Consider the following 12,829-nt stretch of genomic DNA (forward strand, 5'->3'; position numbering starts at 1 on the left):
ATCTATCTATCTATCTATCTATCTATCTATCTATCTATGTATATATCTTTGTATCTATCTATCTATCTATCTATCTCTGTTTCTTAAAGAACATATCTATCTCTCTATCATCTGTCATCTATTTATCATCTATCTCTATCACCTATCTATCTATCATCTATCCATCTATCGATCATCTATCTATCTATCCATCCATCTGTCTATCATCTATCTATCTATCTATCATCTATCTATCATCTCATCTATCTATCTATCATCTATCAGCTATCTATATCTATCTATTTCTATCTATGTATCTATGTATCTATCTATCATCTATTTATTATTTATATGTGAGTGGTACTCATGTCTGTGTGTAGGTCTACATGTGTATGGGTGAATTGCATGTGTATACTTTTTCATGTAGAGAGAGAAGAAAGTTGATATTAGGTCTCTTCTTTGATCACTCTTCATTTTATTTACTGAAACAGGAACTAGCCTGTCTAGCTACCCAGCTTTTTCCCATGTATCCCCTGTCTCCAACTTTGGAAGCTTCAGATAGGCAGCCACACCTACCCAGTATTTGTTGGTGTGCTAAGGATCCGAACTCTTGTCCTTATATTTGTGTGGCATATGCTTTATCCATTGAACTATCTCCAAGCCTCTATTATTTGTTTATAATCTTACTTATTGGGAATTAGTTTTTATTTTCCATTTTTTTTCTAAGCAGGTTCACTGATATTATATATTGGTTTTGTGTCCTACCACTTTGCTGAAAGCGTTTATCATATCTAAGAGTTTTCTGTTAGAGTTTTTAGGATATTTTTATGTATAACATCTTGTCATTTTCAAATAGGGATAATTTGACTTCTTTTTTTTTCTATTTCATCCCTGGTAGAAGGTAAATTGGCACAGCCACTATGGAAATCAGTGTGGAGGAAGTTTCATTCATTCACATATATACGAATGAATATACCATATTTCCCAGCTATACCACTCCTGGGAAAATATTCAAAGGATTCTAAGGACTACCATAGACATATTTGCACATCGTGTGTTTATTGCTGAAATAGTCACAATAGTTAAGAAAAAGAATCGGTCTAGATTTCCATTAAGAGATTAATGGTAAAGATCTTGTGGTATACATATTCAATACAATTTTATTCAGCTCTGAAGATAACTGAAATCATGACATTTGGAAGATTTTGGATGGAGCTGGAAATTGGAAGCAAAAGAAACTTGTAAAGCAAGAATTACCATGGGCAGACATTAGGAGACTGCCTGAAACTGCCTGACTCATGCCCGACTTGGGAAACAACCTAAGTGTCCCTCAACTGACAAGTGGATAATGAAAATGAGGTATATTTACACAATGAAGTTCTCAGCAGTAAAGAAAGACAAAAATCATGAAAACAAGCAATATGTCTTGAGTCTATTAAAGCTGTTGATCTCTTCTTGGTTTAGCTTTGATTGTTTCCATTAATTTAGATATCCACCCATTTCTTATAGGTTTTCAAATTTAATAGAGTACAGGTTTTTAAAGTATTCACTTATAATGTTCTGGACCTTTTTGGTGTCTGTTGTGGTGTTTCCCCTTTCATATCTGATTTTGTTGATTGGGATTTTCTCTTTCTTTCTTGGGTAAACTGGGATAAGGGTCTATCATGTTTATCTTTTCATAGAACCATCTCTTAGATTCATTTATTCTCTTATTCATTTATTCTTAGATTCATTTATTCTTTGTATTGTTTCCTTTTCTCTGTTTCATTAATTTCTTCTCTGAATTTTGTTATTGTTTTCTTATCTGTGGGATTTTTGTTTCATTTGTTCTTGCCTTTCCAGAGTCTTGAGTTGCAATGTTAAGTCATTTATTTGTGCTTTTTCTGGTTTTTTAATATAGGCACTTAGAGTTATAAACTTTCCTCTTAGCACTGCTTCTAAAGAATCCCTGAGGTGTTACTTGTTCTATTATCCTTTTAATTTAGTTCCAGAAATACTTTTATTTCGTTCTTAATCTCTCTTTTGACCCATTCATCATTCAGGAGTGTGTTGTTTAATCTCCATGCATTCAAGTAGTTACTAGAGCTTCTTTTGGTGTTGATTTTAAGCTTTAATGTATTGTGGTCTGAGAGTGCACAGAATTATATCAAATTGTAGGTATTTGTTGAGGTTTGTTTTGTGCCCCAGAATGTAATCAATTTTAGAGAAAGATGCATGGGCTGCTGAACAGAAAGTGTAGTCTTTGGTGCTTGGGTGGAATATTCAGTAGACATATTTTATTTACATTTGATGCATGGTATTATTTAATTCAGATGTCTTTCTGTTTATTGTTTGTGAAGTTGACCTGTCTGTTGTAGATAGTGGAGTATTGAAATCTTCTGCTATTGCTGAGTTGGGATAATGCTTCTTAAAGTCCTATAGCACTGTTTTTGTGAAACTAGGTTTACCAGAGTTTGCTACCCTCTTTATCTCTTCTGATTAATTGAAGTTTGAAGTCTATTTTGTCAGATACTAGAATTTGAACCCCTGCATGTTTCTTAGTTCCATTTGCTTGGAATATTTTTCTCTATTCTTTTACCCTAAGGCAATGCTTATCCTTAAGGTGACATGAATTTCTTGCAGACAACAAAAAGATGGATTTTCTTTCTTAATCCACTCAACTAGCCTGTGTCTTTTGACTGAGTAGTTCAGGTCATTGATATTTAAAGCTATTATTGAAAAATGTGTATTTGATACTGTTCTTTTAGCTTCTCTTTGCATTCTTTGTCTAATTTTGTGTTTCCACAATTATAACTACATTTAGTCTCTCTCTGTTCCTTCTTGGGTATAGTCATTCCTTTCTTTGGTCCTTTGTATTGCTTTGAGTACTCTCTGAAGGGCTGGTTTGGTGGGCATGAATTCTTTCATTCTGTTCATGTCATCAAATAATGTTCTTTTCCTTTCAATTATAATAGACAGTTTTGCTTAGTAAAGAACTCTACATTTTCATCTATGGTCATTTAGAATTTGGAATACTTTGGTCCAGTCTCTTCTGGCTTTCATAGTTTGCATTGAAAAGTCAGCTGTAATTCTGATGTATTTTGTTTTATATGTGACTTGTTCCTCTCTTGCAGCCTTCACTATTCTCTCTTTGTTTGGTACGTTTAGTGTTTTTACTATGATATGCCATGGGGAGTTACATTTCTGGTCCTTTCCATTTGGTGTTCTGTGCGATTCTTGTACATGTATGTGCATGTCTTTCTTTAATTTGGGAAGTTCTCTTCTACAATCCCGTTTACAATCCCATCAATACTGTTAACCCAAAATTCTTCTCATTCCTCTATGCCTATGATACATAAATTTGGTATTTCATGGTGTCATAAATTTCCTGCAATATTACATTCCTGTATTTTTTAAAATTTATAATCTTTGCTTGAGTGGTTCAATTCTTCATTTTTATCATCTGATCTTGATATTCTGTTTTCCGTTTCATTCATTCTTTTGGTGAGGCTGTTGTTTCAAATTGGCTTATTGAGTTTTTCACTTCCTTCTTCATATCACCCTGAGTTTTCTTCAATATTTGTCTTTTGTGAATTCAGTCAGAAGTTTATCCCTATCTTCTTTTAGTTCTTTAATTTGGTTTGTGTGTTCTTTAAATTTGTTGAATTCTTTGATCATGTTTATGACTGTTGTTTTAAAGTCTGTATTCTGTGTTAACTCTAGCGTGTTCTCCTTGTAGAACTCTTCTACAGGACTGGTGGTGTTTGGTGGGAATATATTATTTTGGTTTTCCATATTATTTTTCCTTTGTGATTTTGGCATGTGGATTTCCTTTGTTTTTATGATTCTGGTATGAAACTCAAACCTTTCTTTGCTGAGTTGAAGGATACTTCTGTTTGTATTATTGGTGTGCCTTGGTTGTTTTCTTATTGGGTATGTAAAACTGGTTGGTCTAGGCTTTGGGTTCTCTCAGATTTTATGTTGGAGGGACCAGATGTCTTCAGTAGGAGCTCCTGTAGATGTCCAAGTCACGTACCAGTTAGGTACTCCAAGGCTTCCTAAGGTCTGTGCCCCTACTAGGGAACAGTCATAACTCAATTTGGGAAGCTTGCTAAGGTAAAGCTTTATTTAAGCATTTTCTAGCAGTCTATAAAGGTTTGGGCTAATACTGAAGGACAGAGAAGCCTTGCCCTGTCACAGTTGGAGGGTTCACATGTGGTCCCAATATAGAGGATTGGGTACTGTGTGATTTGGAGTAGCTTACCACCACAGGAGGCTGGATTCAGGCACTCACAGGAAGTTTGCTAAGGTCTGGGCCCCTACTGTAGGGCAGAGAAGCCTAACCCTGGCACAGTCCCTTGGAAGATCTTTAGAATTAGGTAATTCGATACTCTGAATGTCTGCGCATAGTTTATGTAGAAAATTGCTTCTGTTTTACTCAAACGTTTTTCTCATTTTCTAAATTGCTGAGTATTATGGTGACTTTGGCCACCCAACTTGATAATACTACAATTGTATCTAGTATCAGGCTATTTTAATAATTCAGTCTCTCAAAGATCATATAAGCACTTATAAAGATGTGTTGTATGAAACCAATGAATTCTTTATACTGTGGGATTTTTCTGTCTTTACAATGTCTTGAAATATGTCACAGTGTGCAATTATTTTAGACCAAAAATATATGATACTAAAAAAGATGAAAGTATATAATATTCTCTGAGTGCACATTAATTTAAGTAACTAACATGTTACTTTGTCTAATTTTGTAATTCCCTTTTATATGAAATTGAGTTATAATCTCAATGAAATTTATTAACAAAATGACAGCTACCAAACACTAACAATTAACCTGTTATATGTGTTTGGAAAACAGAGAAGCAAAATGAAAGATTTTTCAAGATCAATATTTTCAACAGCACATCCATTTAAATATGAAACAAAATTTTTATGAAAAATTTATTTTAAGTGATATAGTGATCCTAGTGTGAATTTAATGTAACTAAAGAAACATTATTTTGTAACTGAAAGTATAGAGCTTTGTGTAATAATGAACATTATTCTAAAGAGGATAAGAATGATTAATATGTACAGTAACGTCTAAATACTTCTCTCTATAGACATATTTCAGAAGAATTTGAGAGAAGAATCAATCATATTTCTGTGATGATTTGGATAGTCTTTTGACATCTCTATTTGTATTTCTAAACCATGAATAAGTTTAGCAGTACTAGCTCAAGAAAGATAAGTTCTTGCTCTTAAATTTATTATATAAAATTTATGTAATTATAAATTTGAATTCTACTAAACAGATTTCCATTTGTATTCCCATAGCTTCTTTGTAAAGTGCAAATGCCCTCCCTGGCTTTGCATTTTAGACCAGATTTGTAGTAAGCAGACACGTATTCCCTCCTGTGGAGCAGGTCTCAAATCCACACTGAAAGCAGTTGGGATAGGCACATCATGCCTCACAGGTTGGCATTGTAGTTCAAAATTTTCACTGCTGCATAAACTTTTGATGTTTTTTTCCGGTATCAATCTGCATAGCACCTTCTATACCCGTGAAAATTAGCTAGCACAGAGAAAGAGTCCAGCTCAGTTTCACCTTGTTTTCTTTATATCATGCAACCAATGTATGGGGTAGCTTCAGCAATAGAGTCTTATCTTCTAATTCTGGTGGACACGAAGAGGAATGGTAAAAGTCTATATTCCTTTGGGGGCTTCTGAGTCCTCCCTGACCAACCGCATATAATGAAGTATATAATACCTGGCACTAGAATTTTTGTTTGATAAAAAAATGGCTGCTAGAAGAAGCAATATACAGCCATGCAGATATCTCTTCTAATTTTTAATGCACACATAAATATATATTTTAAACATTTATTTTATTTCTAATTATGTATATGTGTGAGTGGTTGTGTTTAGGTGTGGGCACATGAGTACGTTACTTGGGTCCTCTGAAAGGACAGCAAGCACTCTTAACTGCTGAGCCATCTCACCAGCCCCCTTAACATATGTATTTTTAAACTGCCTTGCAAAGGAGTGGGTTTCCGTAAGGCTTTTTCTAATAGATGCTTTACTTTACTTAACCCTCCCTCCCCACTCTCTTGTCTCCCTTGTCCCCCAGTTGTATCCTCATTTGAGACTGTGCACTCCCCATCTCTGCTTTTGCATTACCTGTGTTATATTATTTCCCTTCCCTTAAGACTTTTCTCCATTACCCCCTTTTAAATTTCCTGGCTTTTTGAGATGGTATAAATTAATCCCATAAAACTAAACAGTTGAAAATCTGGGATCCATATGTTAGAGAAAAAGTAATATTTGTCTCTCAGTGCCTATCTTACTTTGTTCAGTGTATTTTTTTCTAGTTCCAGTCATTTAAGTGCAAATTTCATATTATCAGTTTTTATTATAGCTGAATGGAATTCCATTGTGGATATGCACCATCTTTTCATTATCCATTCATCCGTGATGGACATCTAGGCTGCTTCTATTTACTAGCTATTGTGAATAGAGAAGACATAAACATGGATAAGCAAGAGACCTTTGGATTTATGCCCAGGAGTGGTATAACTGGGCCCTATGGTAGTTTTGTTTCTATCATTCTGAGCAACCTTCACATTGATTCCCATAAGGACTACATTAGTGTATATTTCTACCAATAATGAATGAGGGTTCATTACTCTACTCTAGCTAGTCTGACATGGAACTAAACTGCAGTCTAAATAAATTTATGTTTTTGCCCAAATCCAAATGCTGTTCTCATTCTTAAAGAAATTTCTCTTTGCAGCTAACGGTGCTGAATGCAGACTCATAGCTTTTCAAGATGCTGAGAATAAATTATTGCAATGAGATCTGAGCCCTAATAGGACATTATTAATGCAATAGTCTTTAAGGATCAGGAAATACCACATACTAGAGAACAGAAAGAATGTAAGAGGAGCAAGGTAGGAAGATGCAAATTGCTATCTTCAGGGCATGACATAGTCATTGCAAACATGTTCTCACGGCATGGAAATTAGCTTCTGTTGGGCCTGTATGAGACTAAGCCTGTTAAAGGCAATTGTTAATCAGGCAGGGGCTCACAGAGCCTTAGTCCTTCCTTTTGAACTATGGCCAAGTCATGGATTCTGAGGAAGGCCAACAGTTGCCTTCAATTTTTTACCCAATGATAAATGAGTTTCCAATGGATAGTTCCAAAACTGTAGTCACACAGATGATTCTGGTTAAAACTAGTGAGTCACAAAACAAACAAAAAGGTAGGAAAATCAAAGGGACTCATAGGGAGAAGGGGAGGATTGTAGAGGGAGATAAGAGCAGTTGTAGTTTGGACAATCAGGCTGTATTATATACATATATGAAATTGCCAAAGAAAAAATTTAACCAATAAAAACATCTGAAGGTTCATATGTCACAGCCACTGCAAGTCAGTGATTCCTTAAACCAGGGAAATAATTCATTTGTAATGCTCTGAAGTCAAGTAAGTCCAAATATCTTGTATCTCAATAAAAATCAGCATATTTTAAACTTCCTTTCTTTGAGTTTTGCTTATAATGGAGGAAACTGTATTAAATATGCCATTTATCATTTAAATTTAATAAATTTCAAAATTGATATGTTATAATCCTGTGAATAAAATAGATAATCTATTGAAAAAGAGTGAATGTTTGTGAGAAGAATGAGGGCTACGAGGCTTTTATGCAAACTGGTGGATCACATCAATACCATTGCTTCAAATCAAAACTCAGCTATGCTATGTGAGATTTGACTGAGAGTGAAGGAAATGTTGGTTTTTTTTTTTTGAGCAGTAATATAGTACGAGGCAGAGGTAATTTGGATGGATGCTGCAGTGGAGATGTGGAGGTAGGGTTCAGGTATGTTGGTTTAGGAGAGTATGGAGAAAGTTCTGCCTGAGGAATGACTCACTAGGTGGTAAAGAAGATGGGTTATAGAATAGGAAGTAGGAGAATGGCAATGACAGACTTGGGGTACTTTGAAATTTTACTTAATATTGATTCCTCTCTTTTATGTAGTCCACATGTCCTAAAGGCCAAAATCAGAATATTATAATTATATATATATATACACTCACATATATATATATATATATATATGAATTTTTGTGCATTTCATATAGAACATCTCAAAAAATCTTAATCATCTTTATACCCCCAACCCCACTGGCACCCTCACATAGTCCCCCTCCAAACTCATATACTCTGTCATCCCTATTAAGACCCACCGGGTTGTCAGTGTCCCCAGCTGTTCTGTGGTGCAAGCCTGTCCACTGTCTAGTCAGCCTATCTAGAGTCCCTTGTTTTTGTGCATTTCATATAGAACATCTCAAAAAATCTTAATCATCTTTATACCCCCAACCCCACTGGCACCCTCACATAGTCCCCCTCCAAACTCATATACTCTGTCATCCCTATTAAGACCCACCGGGTTGTCAGTGTCCCCAGCTGTTCTGTGGTGCAAGCCTGTCCACTGTCTAGTCAGCCTATCTAGAGTCCCTTGTTTTAGGAAGATCATCTCTTCTTCATCTAGCAGTAATCAATTGCCAATGTTCCTTCAGATAAGACTGAGCTCTGCCATTCATTTTCCCAGTACTATGCTGGGTTATTGTCTGCCTGAGTTTGCATGGGACTTGTGTATGCTGACACCATTGCCATAGAATCATATAAGGAGGTTCCCAGGAGCCTGTGGGACACTGTTTCCATATGGTCATGTACCTCCTCCCTGGCTCTTACAATCTTTTTGGCCCCTCTTCCGCAAGAGTCTGTGAGCCTTGGGTGGGTGAAGTTTACTAAAGGGGTCCTGTTCAAGGACCGTAATTCAGCAGACTCTCGATCTCTACATGTTGGCCATTTTTGACCTTTTGTGTTCCTGGCCTTCAGCTGCAACAGGGAGCTTAGGTGTAGAGGTTGCATTGTAGATGTGTCACTTAGGCCTGGGCAATTTGCAGAAAATGTCCATCGGTGACCAGTTGTGGTACTTGGTAATAGTGTCTGGTGCAAAGTGAGCTTCTCTGATGAGTGGTGACTGGGATATTTATCTGTAAATAGAAGGACACATATTTTGCACATAGTAAGAAATCATATTAATCTAGCGATGTGAAAGTCTTCAGGTTTTCTCTAAGATCTATGACCACTCCAGCCATGTGTAGTAGGTCATGTTTACATTATCACATTTGAGTTTCCTCCCCATGAGTGGGCATTTAGTCAAATTAGGTAGCTGTTTATTGTCCCCAAGAAAAAAGTGTCACTACTGCACTAATGATATATACTAAGCTGGCCATTGATGTGGGTACTTGGCCTTGAAATTGGTGTTGGATCATTCAGTGATATTTTCCCTTGGCACCTTCATAGTGCTCTCCAAAGCTATGAGAGCTAGCCTTCAAGGGAAATAGTTGCAGGTCAGTTGCAGCCTTATTGCTCCATATCCCGTTTCTGACATATGTTATGTCTTTGGCAGTAGGGACTTACCTTCAAGTTCTGGGAGGCTGTGGCAATAGCCTGAAAAATTTTGGGAGTCTCTTGCACCACCCTGGCCAATAACTGAAAGGAAATTGTTTCCTGTCTGGCACTGTTTCTTCTTATGTAGCCTTTAGCTATACATATGGACTCATGTAAAGATAATGTATGTATAATTTGTCAGTAGGTAGTTGGATTAATATTGTTCCCCCTGGTTTTTTAAAACTAGCTAGGCATTATTTATCTCTCTCTCTTCTCTCTCTCTCTCTCTCTCTCTCTCTCTCTCTCTCTCAAGCTTTCACCATGGTTTCCCCATTTAAAATGCCCCAATTTTTCCCATTTCTCCCTTAATAATACCTGTCACCTATAGTCCCAACTCCTTTGAGCTCCTTCTTTCCCTTGTACAACCCTTCTTCCCCATTCCATTTAAATAACCCTATTTTTGTCCATTTCTCCCTTAGTAACACCTGTTTCCTACTGTTCTTATTGCTCAGGTTATTTCTTTTCCTTTACATCCTGATTCTTTTTCATTATCCTGGTTCCTACAGTTATGTCTGGATACATACTCACTTATACAGACTTGGTGCTAGGATCCACATAAGAGGGAGAACATACGTCCTTTGTTTTTCTGAGTCTGTGTTACTTCACTTAGTATAACAGATTCTAGTTCCATCCATTTACCTGCAAATTTCATGATTTCAGCTTTCTTTACTGCTGAGCAGAACTCCGTTGTGTAAATATATCATATTTTCATTATACACTAATCAGTTGAGGGACACTTAGGTTGCTTCCATCTCTTAGCTATTGTGAAAAGAGCAGCAACAAACATGGATGTACAAGTGCCTCTGCAATAAGATGAGTTTTTTGGGTATAGGCCAAGGAGTGGTATTCCTGGGTCAAATGTTAGCTTAATTTTTAGTTTTTTAAGAGTTCTCCACACTGCATTTCATAGGGGTTGCACAAGTTTGCAATCACAACAGGAGTGGATGAGTGTCCCCCTTTCCCCACATCCTCTCCAACATTTGGTATCATTTGTTCTCTTGATCTTAGCCAGTCTGACTGGGGTAAGATAAAATCTTAAAGTGGTATTAATTTGTATTTTCCTAATTACTAATGATATTGAACACCTTTTAAGATGCTGCATCCCATCTTTATTCCTTATTTTGAGAAATCTCTGTTCAAATCCTTAGCCCATATTTTAATTTTTTTCCTTTCTTGATTCTTGTTTTGTTTTCTCTTCACCTCCTTGGTTGTGTCTTTTGATGTACAGAAGCTTCATTTATTTGAATGAGGTGCAATTTGTTGATTCTTGACCTTATTTCCTGAGCAATTGATGTCAGGTTTAGAAAATCCTTTACTACACCTATATCTTGTAGGTTATTGCCAATGTTTTCTTCTAATAGTTTCAGAGTTTCAGGCTTCAAATTATGATCCATTTGGAGTTGACGTTTGTGCAAGGTGAAAGATAGGGGTTTGGTTTCATTCTTCTAGAGGTGGAGGTCCAGTTTTGCCAGCACCATTTGCTGAGATGGTATCTTTCCTCCAGTGAATTTTCTTGGCCCCTTTGTCAAATATTAGGTGCCTGAAATAGCATGTACTCTTATTTGTGTCCTCAGTTTTTTTTTCCATTGATCTATACGTCTATTTCTGTGCCAGTACCATGTGTTTTTTTATTACTATAGCTCTGTAATATACTTTAAAATCTGCTATAGTAATCCTCTGAGCATTGCTCTTAGTGCTCAGGGTTGCTTTAACTATCCAGGGTTTTGTATGCATCCATATGAATCTTAGGATATTTCTATTGAATTCTGTGAAGAATGTCATGGGGATTTTGATTGGCATTGCATTGAATCTATAAATGGTTTTTGTTAGGATGGTCATTTTCACAATACTAATTCTTTCAATCCTTGAGCATGGAAGGTCCTTACATCTTCTGGTGTCTTCCTCAATCTCTTTCTTTAAAGCTTTAACATTTTCACTGTAGAGGTCTTTAATGCCTTTGGTCAGGTTTATTCTGAGATTTTTTTTGATGCTATTGTGAAAAGGAGTGTTTCCATGCTCTCTCTCTCTCTCTCTCTCTCTCTCTCTCTCTCTCTTTCTGCTTGTTATTGCTATATAGAAAGGTTGCAGACTTTTGTAGATTAATTTTTGTAACCTGCCACTTTATTGAAACTGTTAATCATTTCTAGGAGTTTTCTGGTGGAATTTTTGCCATCTCTTAGATATTGTCAGCAAAAAGGGATAATTTGACAACTTCTTTTGCAATTATTACTCCTTTAATTTCCTTCTATTGTCTTATTCCTCTTACAAGAGTTTCAAGCCTATACGAAAAAGGAGGGCATATAGTGGAGAGCCTTGTTTCCTGATTTTAATGGGAATGCTTCCAGTTTTTCTCAATTTAGAATAATGTTTGTTGTGGGTTTGCTGTATATAGCTTTAATTATGTTGTGGTATGTTCCCTCCAGTCCAATTCCCTCTAGGACTTTGAACATAAATGTAAGTTGAATTTTGTCAAGGGCCTTCTCTGCATCTATTGAGATAGCCATGTGTTTCTTGTCTTTGAGTCCATTTATATGGTTTATGATGTTTATAGACATGTATATTGAACGATCTCTGCATCTCTTGACTAACGCTGACTTTGTCATGGTGGATGATCTTTCTGATGTGTGTTTGTATGTAGTTTGCAAGTATTTTTCAGAGAATTTTTGCATCTATGTTCATTAAGGATATGGGTTTATAGTTTTCATTTTTGGTTGTATCTTTACTTGGTTTTGGTATTAGAGTGATGCTAGCTTCATAGAAGGAACTAAGAAGTTCTCCCTCTGTTTCATTTTTTAAAATAAATTAAGTTGCATTGGATATAGACCTTTTTAAAATGTCCATAGAATTCTGGTATGAATCTATCTTGTCCTGGGCTGTATTTAGTTGGGAGGTTTTGTATTACTGTTCCAATTTCCTTATGTGTTTTGGGTCTGTTTAAGCTGTTGATCTGTTCTTGGTTAGGTTTTGGTGATTCTCCTGGTTTTAGATATTGATCCACTTATTTTAGGTTTTCAAATTTACTAGTGTATAGGTTTTTAAAATATTCACTTATAATATTCTAGATCTTTCTGGTGTCTGCTGTGATTTTTCCCCTTTCTTCTCTGATTTTGTTGATTTAGAGGTGCTATTTCTTTCTTTTGGTTAAGTGTGCTAAGGGTCTGTCAATCTTTTTGTCTTTTCAAAGAACCAGCTCTTGGATTCATTGATTCTTTTATTGTTTTCTTGTTTCTATTTCATTAATTTCTGTTCTGATTTGTCAATTTCTTCTTGTCTGCTGGGTTTGGTTTTCATTTGTTTTTACTTTTCAACTATCTTGGGTTGTAATGTTAAGTAATTTGTGTTCTTTCTGATTTTTTAAT

The sequence above is a fragment of the Nannospalax galili genome, unplaced genomic scaffold (genome assembly GCF_000622305.1).
Source record: "Nannospalax galili isolate Female #2095 unplaced genomic scaffold, S.galili_v1.0 scaffold311, whole genome shotgun sequence".
Taxonomy (NCBI): domain Eukaryota; kingdom Metazoa; phylum Chordata; class Mammalia; order Rodentia; family Spalacidae; genus Nannospalax; species Nannospalax galili.